The following is a 14,560-nucleotide window of genomic DNA, read 5'->3' as shown; positions in this document are numbered from 1 at the left end:
GTGTGTGTGTGTGTGTGTGTGTGTGTGTGTGTGTGTGTGTGTGTGTGTGTGTGTGTGTGTGTGACCGTGCTGAGAGAGAAACTGGAGAGAGAGAGGGAGCCGATAATCGTCTGATTCTGCAGATTCGCCGAGAGGCGGCCGGGGTTCGGCACCAGGCTGATGAAAACGCAGAATAATCCATCAAAACAACACTCTAACATCAAGTTTTAGAAACCAGAAAAACGTATCGTAACTCCATAGGTTTTGTGGTGTTTTGCGCACTGCTGAAACGCGTTTAACACGACGTGAATCGCCGTGCGTTAACGTAGCGAAAACGGCCAAAACGCAGACACCAAAACTCTATGTTTTACCGTGTTTTGCACCCCGCTAAAATCCCAGGGATTTTATTGCGTTACGGCAGTTTTTCTAACTTGATGTGAATCGCACAGGTATAATGCCACAAAATTCAGTTGATTAACTTCATGTTTCATGTTATATGCCACGTTATAGTACCAAAACGTGACTTTTCGCCCAGTGGTAAATCTGGTACGACACAGCAAGCCATGTAGTATTCTGTTTATCCTACATACTGTACTTACGTATATTTTACTGAAAATGTCTTGCATACGAGGCAGCTAAATTAAAGACGCTTGTTTTGGAACCAGTGCGAAACGGCGAAAGTGCGAAACGTCTATATGCCGACTGGCAGCCAGTTTCATTCTAGCAATGAACTATTCAAAGTTGCCATGCAGGAACTAAAAGCGGAAGAGAAAGCAGACGTCAAACACACACCTGTCATCAATCAAGAAGATCTCAAAACCCTATATGCATCAAAATTCATGTCTCCCAACACCCCCACTTTTGAACAAGGTTCAGTTTGATGTCCGGTTTTATTTTCTTAGACGGGGCCTGGAAAACTTTGAAAAAATGACGAAAGACACCTTCGAAGTGAAGCTGGATCAAACAACAGGGAAACAATACGTAATCAAACGGTTTGATGAACTTACCAAGAATCACAGAGCTGGAGACGAAGAACTTGTGACTGGAGTCATGCCAGAGACTGGGGACAGCAGCTGTCCAGTGTACAGCTACAACAAGTACCTGTCTCTGCTAAATCCAAAGTGTGAGCGTCTTTGGCAATTCCCTGTCAACACGTTCCATGGAGATGACGAAACATGGTATGACAACAGACCCATGGGGGTCCATACTATGAAAAAGTGCACGGCGAAGCTGAGTGAGCTGTGTCAATTGTCGCAGATATATATATACACAAACCACAGCGTGCGAGCGACGGGTGCAACACTACTCGCAGGCAAGAACTTCAGTCCAATTGACATTATCAGTGTCACCGGTCACAAAACTGTTAACTCACTCCAACCGTACCAAAAAACATCCACCGCCAAAAAACTAGAGATGGCAGCTGCCATGTCGTCCCAGCTCACAGAGAATAGGCAGTCGCAAGGAGAACCAGCCGGAACTTGGACGGGAAGCAGAATCGAACGCGGTCGTCTCGTTGCATCGGCGATTGTCACAAGCCAGCAGACGATCCGACAGGACGTGGAACTCCGCAACGACGAGGTAGCAGCTCTTTTCGACCCGGAATACGAACCTGCCATGCCTCCAACGAGACAAAATCCGCCAATGTTCCATCACTGTGACCTCTCGCATGCACCGATCAACATTCAATTCCACTGACATTTAACCGCATTCAACTGCGCATGCGCAACACAAATGTGCAACATTTGAGATGGCTCTTCCGAGAACTGTTCCAATTTCGGACTTTCGGTTTGTTAGCATTTTCGAGTCTGTGTTCTGTTTTGTTGTTGTTGTTGAGTGTTTGTATGCAAATATGCACAAAAAAGAAGGGACACGTTGTGAATTAAAATTTTGGGAAAGACTACTTGTTGAAAGCTGAAAGTGTGCGGGAAGTTTGTTTTGTTTGCTCTGTTTACCTTGTAACAAACCAAGCCAAATGGCGACACATTACTTGCAGGGTCGCTTCGGGTTGATGATAATTAGTGTTAACGTCCTCTTAGAACCAATTGGCCTATCTTGGGACAGACGCTTCGGGTATTATGTTTGTTACCACGCACGGATAATAAAACAGTTATTTGTAATATGCTGACTGTTAGCAAATGGTAACAATACATGTCAAGAAAAAATATATCAAAATGAGCCTTTAGGCGAATTTTGATAGAGTTTTCGAGACATGTCTGTTATCATTTGCTAACAGTCAGCATATTACAAATAACTTATATTGTCAGTAAGTACTGGTGTCACATGACTGATGTGAACCAGTTGATTGGCTAATGGCGATGCGCTAAAACTGCTAACTTTTCCACAGAGCGTATTCTTCCGCCCTTTGCCTAAGCGAGACTGTGCTCTCATCCTCAGAATTAATTAATGACATGTAGCTTATATTCCCCAGAATACCAAATGAACATACATTCCCTGCTTCTCAATTAAAGCAGAAGTGGGTTTTTTTCTGACAGATTGCATGTGCCTGTGCCACAGTGCCACTGATCTAAAAAACAGAAGCCGCTGCGTTTCATCTCATTTTCGCCGACTTGCATAGATTCTTCTCATATGCTGTGTTAGTGGCATGTAGCTTATCATCCACATTACCAAATGATGAGTTAGTATACAATTCCCAGCGGCTAACAGAAAACACAAGTGTTATTCCGATAACGTACCAGCTAGACCAGTTTGGAAGACTGACTCGATCGACTCTGTCATACGTAGCAGACTACACTGAAATACGACTGCATCAGTTCAGTAAATGAATGGTTTCCGAATTATTATTTCAAGGCAAGAACAATCGTAATCGAAAACGTGTAGGGTTCAGAACGTTCTTACCATATTTATAAGACTTATTACCAGCCTGCCTTATGCGTGCAGACTCAGTGCAGACTGCGGTGGTTCGATACATTGCCCTAGCCTAGCAGACGACATAAACCCCGCTCAGCAAATTAACATGTTGGGCAAATGTGAACGAAAAAACGATGGGGATATAATACGTGTAGGGTTCAGAGCATTCTTACCGTTCATATTTAGTATCAGACTCCCCGATGAGTGAAGATACAACACGGGAAATATGCCACAATTATTTTGAAAATGTGCTAACCGTCGAGTCCTTCGGGGGTAGTCAAGTCAAGGGGAGTCGCTCCGCACAGTCAATCCGTCGAAGCTCGACTGGAGGTTTCGAATCGCAAATAACGAAGAGCACAGTCCTTTCTCCGAGTTCAAATGAGGTCTCTCTGAAAGATCAGCACTGTTCAGCTCAACCCTACACTGGAATTTACCATCATAAATTAAAATGCGTGTGACGAACGCACGACATACTTGCCGGGGACACCCCACACAAAAGTAGATCTTACTGTACACGACCTGACCACACAGTTATGCCTATTCAAATGCGCGTAGCAAAATGTGCGTTTGGAATCTTCTTTTTTCTATGGTAGTACTGACAATATCGTTATTGAAACAATCCCAGTGCACTAAGGGATTTATAGAGCAAATCTCGAACATAATTATTGAACTCAGAGATTTGCTCTATAAATCCCTCAGTGCACTGGGATGTCTCAATAAGTATAAGTTACAGCTCCGTCCATCCATGGTATCGCCTGATATTTTGTCGAGACTGGGTCAATGAATATGATGACGTCACTCGAGGCTCTGCCGAGAGTGACGTCATTATATTCTTTCACCCCGTCGAGACAAAATATCACGCGATACCATGCATGGACGGAACTGTAACGTATATATGGCATGACCAAAGTAAAGAGAATTTGTCATGGGATGTGGCAACAAATCATTGGAAATTCACCATGGGCAATCAACCCAAGCCTAGAAGTTGTAGAACTATATTTTGTTTCAGTCTTGGCAAGGCCAGTTTTGTCCAGTTCCGGAAAAGACATAATGAATTCATTCACCCTGCCGAGACGAAAAAAACAATTCCATGGATAAAAACGTATAAGCTTATTATCCCGTGACGCATCAAAGCTAAATTTTGTTTTGAAATGTCATTACAACGTACAGATAACTTATAACGACATAATCGCCTTCACGAGACAGGAAAAACGCACACTTTGTTTTTCGTCTGCTACAAATCTAGTCTTGTTGGTTGACGGAGAGAATAAAGCTTCAATCGTACCTTCATCAACAGGAATAAATGCTCAATCCGCTGTCAGTTCGCAACTGAACCTTGTTTTTTTCTTTAACTTTTTGGTTAACATTGAAACAGCAATCCAAAAGAGTGTTTCAGCTGTTTCAAGACAGAGGCTTAGCTCCTTCTTTTGAGTTGCTTTTCAGTCTAAAATGACACCGGAAGCGAACAAATTGTCGCGTATACTGTCGTCACAAAAAGACGTCATGACAAAGTTACACGCAAAGCGAAAGAGACTTTGACGTCATTTACTTTTGTTTGGAATTTTCCGCCTGTTCCTAGCTTGTCAGTGAAGACCTGACGTGAGTAAGCTTACCCTTTGCAGCTGTGAAATAATCAGTCTTGTGTCTCGGTCGTGTAGGTACAGAGTTTGCTTCTGCAATCATTGTGTTCGTGTTGATGACGGCTTCATAAGATTTCCATTTTCTTGTTTCTGCGGCTGCGCAAGTTATTTTGACTAGGTCATGGCCGAACTTTAGGCCTACGGAGAAATATCGCTGGATATTTTCTCCCTTGATTAACAGAGACAAAGAAGGGAAGTCATGCTGTATCTTAAATTATCAGTCACAATGTCGAGAAATGAAGAATCCGAGATCTGAGATCTGAAAAGCCGAGATCTGATATCTTTCTGCCTTTTGAGACATTGTGACTGATAACTGTGGATATTAAAGCCGCATCTAACGATAGCGAATTTATTGCGTTTTGTTTTGGACAGTTTTACGCATCATTTTTTTTTCAAAATAAACAAGACAGGCACTTCCGTAGCTGCTAAGGAGTCTTCTTTGGGATCATACTCGTAGCAAAGCCGCCGAATGGTACCGTAAACCAAGAATAGTGACGTAAGAGAATAGAATGTCGTCTTTTGATTTGGATCGTGACGTGTTTCAGAACTTCTTCTCGACAACTCGGATGGTCGTCACGGCGGTTCCCCCTTTCACAGATGGCATGATTAAGTTTGCTGCAGGCGCCTGCCCATGCAGCCCCTGCCCTGCTTATCTGTTGTCACATTCCTGGCCCTGCTGGGGCTTCAGCCTTCTTTGTTCCACTTGCTGGCAGCAGAAAATGAGTCAATTTCCCACGGTTTAATTGCCTTCCTGCCACTGCCTGGCAGCAGAACCAGATTTTTGTTTCTAGTTTATATCTTGAAGAGCCCTGTCTGGAGCACTTTCCATGTGGTTTCGTCTGAAAGACTTTTTGTCTTGTATTAGTTTCTGATCATCAGAGTACATGTACGCTGTGTGTTTCATTTGTGTGGCATTGTGTTGTGACAGGCAAATTTTTCACCCACTGTTCAGCAGAAAAGAAAGGATTGAATCATAGTATTATTACAAGTGACATCACACTCAGTTATTTTGTGCAGCAGTGTGACCTAATATTTCCAGTTTTCTTCTTTGTCTTCATGTGACAGTGTATGTTTGGTATGCAGTGTGTTTCATAATGGAGCATACTGAAACTGAACATCTAATTTGTGTTAATGCATTGTGTAGACTGTGTGGGGAACGCTCTGCAAGAACAAAAAAAGATCGACATTGTAATGTGAAACTGTGTGTGGACTATGCGGACAAACTGAAAAACTTTTTTAACATTGATGTATCTTCTGATATTAGTGCAAAACATTCGACCACGTTTTGTCAGAAGTGCTATTCAAAGCAATTAAACCGTACGCCCTCAAACACAACAGCTGATCGTGTTAAGGAACAAGCTCAAGCCATTAGTAACATTTGGTGTCAGTATGATTCCAGCCGACCCTGGTTTGCTGGTGTCAGTATAATGTGAACAGCCTTCTTTAAATCTACCCCAAGATACATGGAAGTAAATCTAGCTATAACAACAACAACAACTGCCGTGTGCTGACATTTTGGAATACTGTTTTCCTACTTGGATACCTGTAAGCGGGCTCAAGAAAAGATACCTCACACACACAAGGTAAAAATCTTTTAAGTGTCAGCATGAACATCTGTTAACATTAACCTTGCAGATTTGTTTTTAATTTGTTCTGTCTTCAAAAGTGGACCGTGGCGCGATCTGTAGCCACTCAAATACATGTCATTAATTACATTGTGCCGTGTGTACTGTTCTCTGTCTGTCTTCTTTCAGCAGGCTACAGCAGTGGCACACCTACAGCATAGTGGTCATATTTAGTATCGTTTGAAAGTTTATGGTCTTGACTACAAGGCTATGTGTAAATAACACACATGCTGACATCGTAATTCAAGAGAACTAACAAGATAGAAGTGTTTTCAAAACACACAGCTTACTCGCAAGGCAGAGATAGCAGTGCGTAGCTGCCGAGAGGTTGAGCTAGGCCGCACTCTGGCCTGCTAGTAGAAGGGAGCTTTTCTCTTAGCCTTCTACTGCTGAGATAGCTTGTGTGGGTGATGCTATCGCGCGGTTGTACAGTCACTACTGTGTTGCCAGCGCTGAACCGGGGGATGGGTGATTAATTACCGCTGGCGGCCTGGCACTGAGGAAGGGGTGATAAAGGGGTCAGATTCCGGCTGTGTCTGTGAACTAAACCTAATAGCAGAAACTGCCGTGTCGTTTTCATTGAACGATGGACATTGAAGTGATCCGAATTTCAGAGAATTGTCCTTTACTTTCACATAACTGTCGTATTGTCTTGGTGTAAAAATGCAGTGCGTTCAGTTTGATACCGTGAGTTAGACAGTTTGCCTAAATGTAGTAATATCGCGTTACGCAACGTGTTTGTTTTTGCCGGAGAAACCCTGCAATTAGTATCAAACGGCACGTCATAACATTCATTCATTGCTTGCCTGATTATCAAGGGGAAAAAGAAGCGACCTTAAACGGGGTCAGGACACACCCAGGTATCAGAATTCCATTTTCGGTGTGTGGTAACAGAAACTCGGAACTACGCTCATAAAGTGAATACAAATTGTGGACAACTCTCACATTAGGGGAAGGGCTCCTAATATGGACCTTTTTTCATGCTGATAACTAGCTTGTTTTCTTGCGCAGAAGTTTCATTTTGTGTTTGTTAGGTTAACCGTGAGGCCTAATTAAAGTGAAATAGCTTTGATACATATTCAGCAAAACTTAATACAGAACAAATCATAAAGGGTCCATATTAGGAGCCTGGGCGCCTAATATGGACCAATGAAGCGGCCTTCACGAATCACTGTAAAAAGCCCCCTATATTTCAAAATAACATGAAACAACTTAGTGTACAAGTCAGCCTAATTAAAATATGCTCTAGATTTATCTGTTTCGGGTTGATGAGAGCATTATTTGAAGCACACCAGGAAACTAAAGAAGCTTATCAAAAACAGAGTGAAAATAAGTATAAGTTACAGCTCCGTCCATCCATGGTATTCACGACTTTTTTCCGTGACCTTTCGGATTTCATGGGGGCTGCCATTTTGTTCTCATCTCCTCAGTGTGTTCCGGTCTGAAACCGGTTTAAAACACCACTAGGCGGAAACCCCAAAACAATGACGGCCGCCTTTTTCGAAATAACATTTTCAGAGATTGTACACAAAAACAACGCCCGAACGGAAAGACAGAATGTGTCTTTCGCTAGATTGCAAGTCAGGCTTTTCACTTTTCCGATGAAGACAACCGCTGAGAGTGAAGAAACGACGCTGTTCGACTTCAAAATCTCCAGTCGCAGACGACCTTCGCTTTCGCAGTACAGTCTATAGGCAGGTGCAATGTTACTCATTTTTGATCAGCTCGTTTACGTATATTTTTTGCATTCAGATCAATTAGAATGATTGGAATCAAAGCAGGAATAACTTCGGCATGCAAATGCTTTTATTTGGCGAAATCAGTACAGCAGTAAGCTAGATTCTTTCCCTTCAGTTTGTTTGCGTGACTGAATTTTGTCTTCAAGAATGTACCACTTGCTTGATTTTGATTGTTTGTTCAGCTCATTGGCACGAAATGCATCTTGCAAAATATCAATTTGTTGAATGAAAACGGAATAAGTGAAGTTCAAACATTTATCTGCTTGCAAAAACAATCGCAAGGATAGATCTATCTGCTTCATTGACAGACAGATTTTCATTGAATTTCAAAAGCATGACTCGGTTTGCAGGGTCTCCGATTAGATCTATCTAGTGTTTGTTTTCTTAGATTTATTGGCCATGTGGGCTGTTTACGATCATAACACTGTGTTGGTTTGTGCTGGTGCAATCTGCGGATCAAAGGGGATTGACCACATGGTGAAGCAGTGATCAACGCAACTTGTGTTCACCACTCAACATTGCCTTCTACCAATCTCAATGGCAAAACGAAAGGTACAGTAACATGCTTGTGATTTTTTAAATTATATGAAGTCTTATATCGCGCGCGTATCTCCAGACTCGGACTCAAGGCGCAGGGATCTATTATGTAATGTCTGTGGCGATCAACATAGTTTTTAACTCGAGTCTAACTGATCATGCTTATTAGTATTCAATTACATACGATATATTCTCCGCCCCAGCACCACCCTCACCCCATAGCACTGCCAATCAGCCTCTACACTACAGTCCAACAACTACACCTCTAAAAGCCCCCCCCCCCCCCCCTTCCGTGCAACATATGTTGCCGTATGCACATGTGTGTGCTCTAAATCTAATAGTTCCAGAACATACTCGACCACACTCATACACAGGGTACTGACAAAGGAACTTTTTTTCAGTCTCCATCAGGGCTGAGTGTCACCTAATATATGCAGACAGGTGTAACGGACGTTTTAGCAGCCACTGTACCACACATGTCATAAGGTAAATATAGGTATATTAGTATATTTACAAACTCTGTTGGTTTTTCTTGCAGTATTTATTCAGAAACTCTGTAAATTGTGGCAATTACATATGAAGACGTTCAACTTGAAGAAATAGAATCAAAAATGGTTTATTCTGTATTTGAATTTTGATCATGTGATCAGAGAAACAGTGTCTTGAACAGCTAAGCTACAAGTACAAGGTCAACAACATAAACAGGTGACTGGAGACTCAGGCATTGCATTTAAAAAAAAAATATGCACAGCAATGTTTACTCAGTACTGGGGGGGGGGGGGGTGGATTTAAAGTGTTCTTTTGGCTTCCAGAGAGGTGCTACGCCTGTTAAGATGGAAATGAAATAGAATAGTCGATGGTAAGGGTTATCACAAAACAGCAAGGATAATGTTGCATGCCTGTATTTTCATTTTGAGTTTTTTTTTTTTAATTAAATACTAGTATTACTAGTTTTCTGATTAGCTATAATTCACGTGAGAATATTATAAGATGCTACTTTTTTATACAATTTTTTTTATAAGATTACCTCATTGAGGCTGACAGGAACATAATTGAGGAATACTTATAATTTCTTGGCCAGTTAAAAAAAAAAATTAAACCCTTGAAATGAAGTTTACGCAGGTTACATATGAGGATATCTTAATTGGTTTACTTTACTTTATTTGGTGTTTAACGTCGTTTTCAACCACGAAGGTTATATCGCGACGAGGGAAAGGGGGGAGATGGGATAGGGGAAAGGGGGGAGATGGGATAGAGCCACTTGTTAAGTGTTTCTTGTTCACAAAAACACTAACCAAAAAATTGCTCCAGGGGCTTGCAACGTAGTACAATATATGACCTTACTGGGAGAATGCAAGCCTCCAGTACAAAGGACTAAACATTTCTTACATACTGCTTGACTAAAATCTTTACAAACATTGACTATTATTCTATACAAGAACCACTCAACAAGGGTACAAGGAGAAACAGAATCCGTTAGTCACCTCATACGACATGCGGGGTGCAGAGAAATAAGGATGTGGAAAAGAAGACTTTTGGTAAGTGAAATAAAGGTGATGGATCCAGTCAGGTAGAAATAAGACAACAAGAAAATAATTGGAAAACTGCAGGGAATAGTAGGGAGAGTTTTCTTGGAAGGAAATATAGGTGAAAGGACTGGTAAGGCAGAAATAAGACAAAAGAAGAGAAGAAACAGAACCGTTAGTCGCCTCTTACGACATGCTGGGTAGCATCGGGTAAATTCTTTCTAGTCTCCCTAACCCGCGGGGGGTATCTTAATTGGGATAATGCATTTACCAGTAATTACAACGAGAGATTTACTTAGAAAAACTGAAGTCATTCATAAACAATAATTATGATTACAATCACAGAGTAAGGGGAAACACGGCCTTTGGTCTGGAACAGCAGCTGTAATGGGTCCAACCTGTCTGAATGTGCTTTATTTTTTATTTTTGTATACCTAGTGTGAACATGTTAATAAGAAGAATACTTGATTAAATATGTGCAGGAGCTACTTCGGCAGACCCATATGGCTAGTATCCCAATGCAGTGAAGGTGAGTTCATTGATTTATGTTTTTCTCACGTTTTCTGTGTTTGATGTCAGCCGTGATTACCCAATGAGAACTTCAAAACATGTTGCTGACTTGCGAAAACCCAACCATGAAATCTGATGTAGTTGTGTTGCCCATCTAGAGGATATAACATCTAATTTCGTGATAGCATAGCAATTTTGTGTACCTGACTAAATCTCTGCACATCACAGTGAAGTCTTACTTTATGATCAGATGATTCAATACACCCCTCCCCCCGACTAAACAACGAAGAGCAGGCACTACACACTCACATAACTACCAACTCCACAATGTCATTACATAATCAAGCAATCAGGAGAATGAAAGGATTCACCAGTGCTCCGCCACTCGGTTGGATAGCCATCACTGGGCACAACAAAATCCATTATTGAGGGTTTCTTGGACGTTTCTGAAGCTAGAACTTGGAAGCTTCACATACAAATATTCCTAAGAAAAATCCTTGTCCTTGAGTAAGATTTCCAGTGAATTGGGCCAAACACGACAAAAATGAATAATATTTTTTTTTAAATCGAAACATTGTTAAATTTGTTGTTTTACTCAATGTGAAAGTCTGACCAAATCTGCGACATTAAGGCAAACAAGTTGGAGTGGGCCTTTAACTAAATACTCTGAAACCAGCAGCTGCTATTGTATTTGTGTTGTCATTATGTACTGCTTGCACTAAATGCATTTTCTTTTATCTCCTCAGAATCGAGTCACCCATGCCAGAGAAAGGCCATTGACATGCAGGGCGCATAGTAAAACATATATAATTATGGCGTGCAAGTCGGTTGACAGGTGCCAGCCATTATCATCATAACAAGAGATGCAGATCATAGTTTCTTATGTTTTATGTTGGGTGCGACTTTCCTGCATGTGCACAAGTCCCTAGATCTGCTTTAATTTTAATGTAGAATTTCATTATCAGATAATTTGAAACATTTTGTTTAATTAAATTGTAAATACGTTCCAGTCAATTTGCAGCATTTTTTCTTTATTCTTCTATATACCCTTAAAACTAACACATAGTAAAAGCAAATTGTAACAAGAAGTGTTTGTTCAAGGGAGACCATCTGAAGCTTTTTTTTTTAAATCTGTAAAATTGCATCGTGACATCCTCCAAAAATAAAATGTCTTAAGAATAAAGGTATCTACACGGGTTGTCTACCTATTTCTTAATAGCATTGCTTTTAAGTATAACTTTTTTTTCTCAGAATAATTTTGTTAATAAGTTTTATTCAAGGGAGGCAATACAAAATGTGTCCAATTGTGTTCAACATTTCTGGTAGCCCCAAGAAGTGTGTTTTGTCTTGTAACTATTGTGATTTGAGAGCTTTAGCACTGAATGCTTTGCATCCTGGTGTGAATAGCATTGTAAAGCTTGCCTCTTGCTAATTTAGAGCAGTAGAATAGAAAGCAGCCTACTCCACAATCTTCTTTCATATTCTGGGCTTACTCCTTGACAAGAGAACCACGAGATTTGTTTTTATTCCGATGTTGCCTTTTCTATTCAATTAAATACTTAAATCCTACGTGCAACACAAACCTTTTTTGTGTTGGTTTGTTTGTTTAGTTTTATATTTTGTATGTATAGACCGTACTAGAGACCAGTCTTTCACCGCCGTATAATTGATCTGGAAATCTCCGCTAAGCAGTTCAATAACATAATGTGTACAAGGCTAAAGCATTTCTGCTACTCCACTCAAAAACTACGCACTCGTACTCTCTCCCTAATTCATGCAAAATTGTTTGCGGATTAATAAAATTTGCGTGAAATATTGAATGCGATTTGTTTTGTTTTTTGGAAAAAAATACGTATTCTTCAAAATAGATGCGTGTTTACTGAAGCGATAAACTAATTATACAAGTTAATAAGAATGGTTTGTAAGATCAAATACAAACCAGCAATAAAACTGCTGTCGACAGATTACCCCCCTTGACTTCTCTGTCTGTTGGGTCAAACTACGGAAGAGACATTTCTCTTCTATAGTGGCTCCATAGCACGAGATACGGGCTCTGAGGCAGAAGCTGCTTCCTTCTGAAATACATCGGTTCCTCTCAGTTACATGAGGGGTTTTCAATTTGGGGGCAAAAAGGAAAAAAAAATAGGGGGGGAATAATCTTCACCAAAGGAATCAGCAATAATTTTATGTTGAACTATACACATTGCGTATTCCATAGGTCGCTTCTTGCCACTTTTACAAAACTATGTGAAGAAATATAAAAATGTGAAAAAATGTACACATGTGAAAATGTCCGTCGTGTCACGGACAAGTTTTTTTTATGATAAATGTAATCACTCAGTCCATTTCTTTTCAGTTACACAACACACAGATCAGCCTTCAATGGAATAAATCAAAATATGTGGGTTTTCTTTTAAAGAAAGTGCATTTGTTAGGCGCGTTTGATCGATCTGCGCGATCGCGCGATCGCGCTGCGCGTTTGGTGGATCAATCAAACGCGCACACATCGATCGATGTGTGCGCATTTGATCGATGCAAAGAATAGGATACAAAGAATACAAGAATCGTTAAAACGCGCAGCTCTTATACTTGCGCATTTGGACGATCTGTCACAAAGTAAGTCCCTATCACACACACACATCGCACGCCGGAAGTGAAAAGTTTCAAATACAGGAATGTTCCGAAATATACCCCAACAACGTTTTTGATTTGTTTGTTGTCAGGCCTCTCAATCTTTCAAACAGTCTCTCTCTCTCTCTCTCTCTCTCTCTCTCTCTCTCTCTCTCTCTCTCTCTTTCTCTTTCTCTCTCTCTCTCTCTCTCTCTCTCCCTCTCTCTCTCTTATGATCTTATTCTTATATTACTATTATTGCGTGTGTCTGCGTTTCACTGATCAGAAAAAGTTTGTTCCTATGTATTCCCATTTCGATTATAACCATTTTGCTTAGATCAGGACTAGCTGGAAGAAAGGTCCTACGGACCTAATGCTATCTTTCCTGTAATAAAGTTCTATGTTTCAATGTTTCTCTCTCTCTCTCTCTTAGTCTCTCAGTCTCTCTCTCTCTCTGTCTCTCTCTTAGTCTCTCTCTCTCTCTCTATCGCTCTCTCTTCTCTCTCTGTCTCTCTCTCTCTTAGTCTCTCTCTCTCCATCTCTCTCTCTCTCTCTCTCTCTCTCTCTCTCTCTTAGTCGCTCAGTCTCTCAGGATCTCTCTCTCTGTCTCTCTCTCTCTCTTAGTCTCAGTCTCTCTCTCTCTCTCTTCTCTGTCTCTCTCCTCTCTGACTCTCTCTCTTCTCTCTCTCTCTCACACACACTTTCTCTCTCTCTCTCAGTCTCTCTCTTAGTCTCTCAGTCTCTCCCCCAATCCCTCCTTCCTCATCTCTGTCCATTCCTCTGACACTGATCTCATGAAAACAGCTGAACTTTTAAATCATTTGCTATTAAAGGACAATTAAACACTCAATGAGCTAATACATGTGAAATGGATGATCAGGTGCAACCTCGACGCATATATACCTGTGATGTGATGTCTTTGAGGTAGTCTAAGTGTTTGGTACAATATAATCCCATTTTTTCTTCTTTTTTAAAATGTCTTACAGATTGTTGTTTAGACACTTATAGCTAGGCCTACTTCCGGTCATAACTTCCGGTCATTGCCAGCAGACGTGTGTGTGCGTAGTATGGTGATTTGTGAGACGGATCGTCCAAATGCGCAAGTATATAAGAGCTGCGCGTTTTAACGATTCTTGTATTCTTTGTATTGATCAAACGCGCACACATCGATCGATGTGTGCGCGTTTGATCGATCCACCAAACGCGCAGCGCGATCGCGCGATCGCGCAGATCGATCAAACGCGCCTAACACATTGATTACAGAAAATAATAGAGTAGAAAGAAAAAGTAATAAATCACATCACATCACACGTCAACACACATAAAACTGAAACAAATGCACACATTTATGTGAAACTTTTTTTTACTAGTAACTCTAAACGATGGCAACAAGCACCCAAAACCCTTCATTATGAAACAACATCTTTGGTTTGCAAATTAAGCCTTAGTGTGCAGTGTGACACGATGGACACGCTCGTGACACGATGGACACGCTCGTGACACGATGGACATTTGCACATACAAAA

The 14,560-nt window shown here is 40.9% G+C and overlaps 1 protein-coding gene and 1 long non-coding RNA gene across 2 annotated transcripts in view; both read left to right on the top strand.

Annotated features, from left to right (window-relative positions):
* Nucleotides 1-14,560, top strand: part of LOC138950063 (uncharacterized) — a 188,875-nt gene that overhangs the window by 109,902 nt on the left and 64,413 nt on the right. The gene's annotated exons all lie outside the window — the stretch shown is intronic.
* On the top strand, nt 7,458-12,228 carry LOC138951242 (uncharacterized). Its single transcript, XR_011451069.1, has 4 exons — nt 7,458-8,403; nt 8,790-8,874; nt 10,397-10,443; nt 11,171-12,228. It is a non-coding gene; the product is annotated as an uncharacterized lncRNA (long non-coding RNA).

Source organism: Littorina saxatilis, linkage group LG16 (genome assembly GCF_037325665.1).
Source record: "Littorina saxatilis isolate snail1 linkage group LG16, US_GU_Lsax_2.0, whole genome shotgun sequence".
Classification (NCBI taxonomy): Eukaryota; Metazoa; Mollusca; class Gastropoda; order Littorinimorpha; family Littorinidae; genus Littorina; species Littorina saxatilis.
The sequence above is the reverse complement of the archived record's forward strand: the minus strand, read 5'-3'. Positions and strand labels throughout refer to the sequence as shown.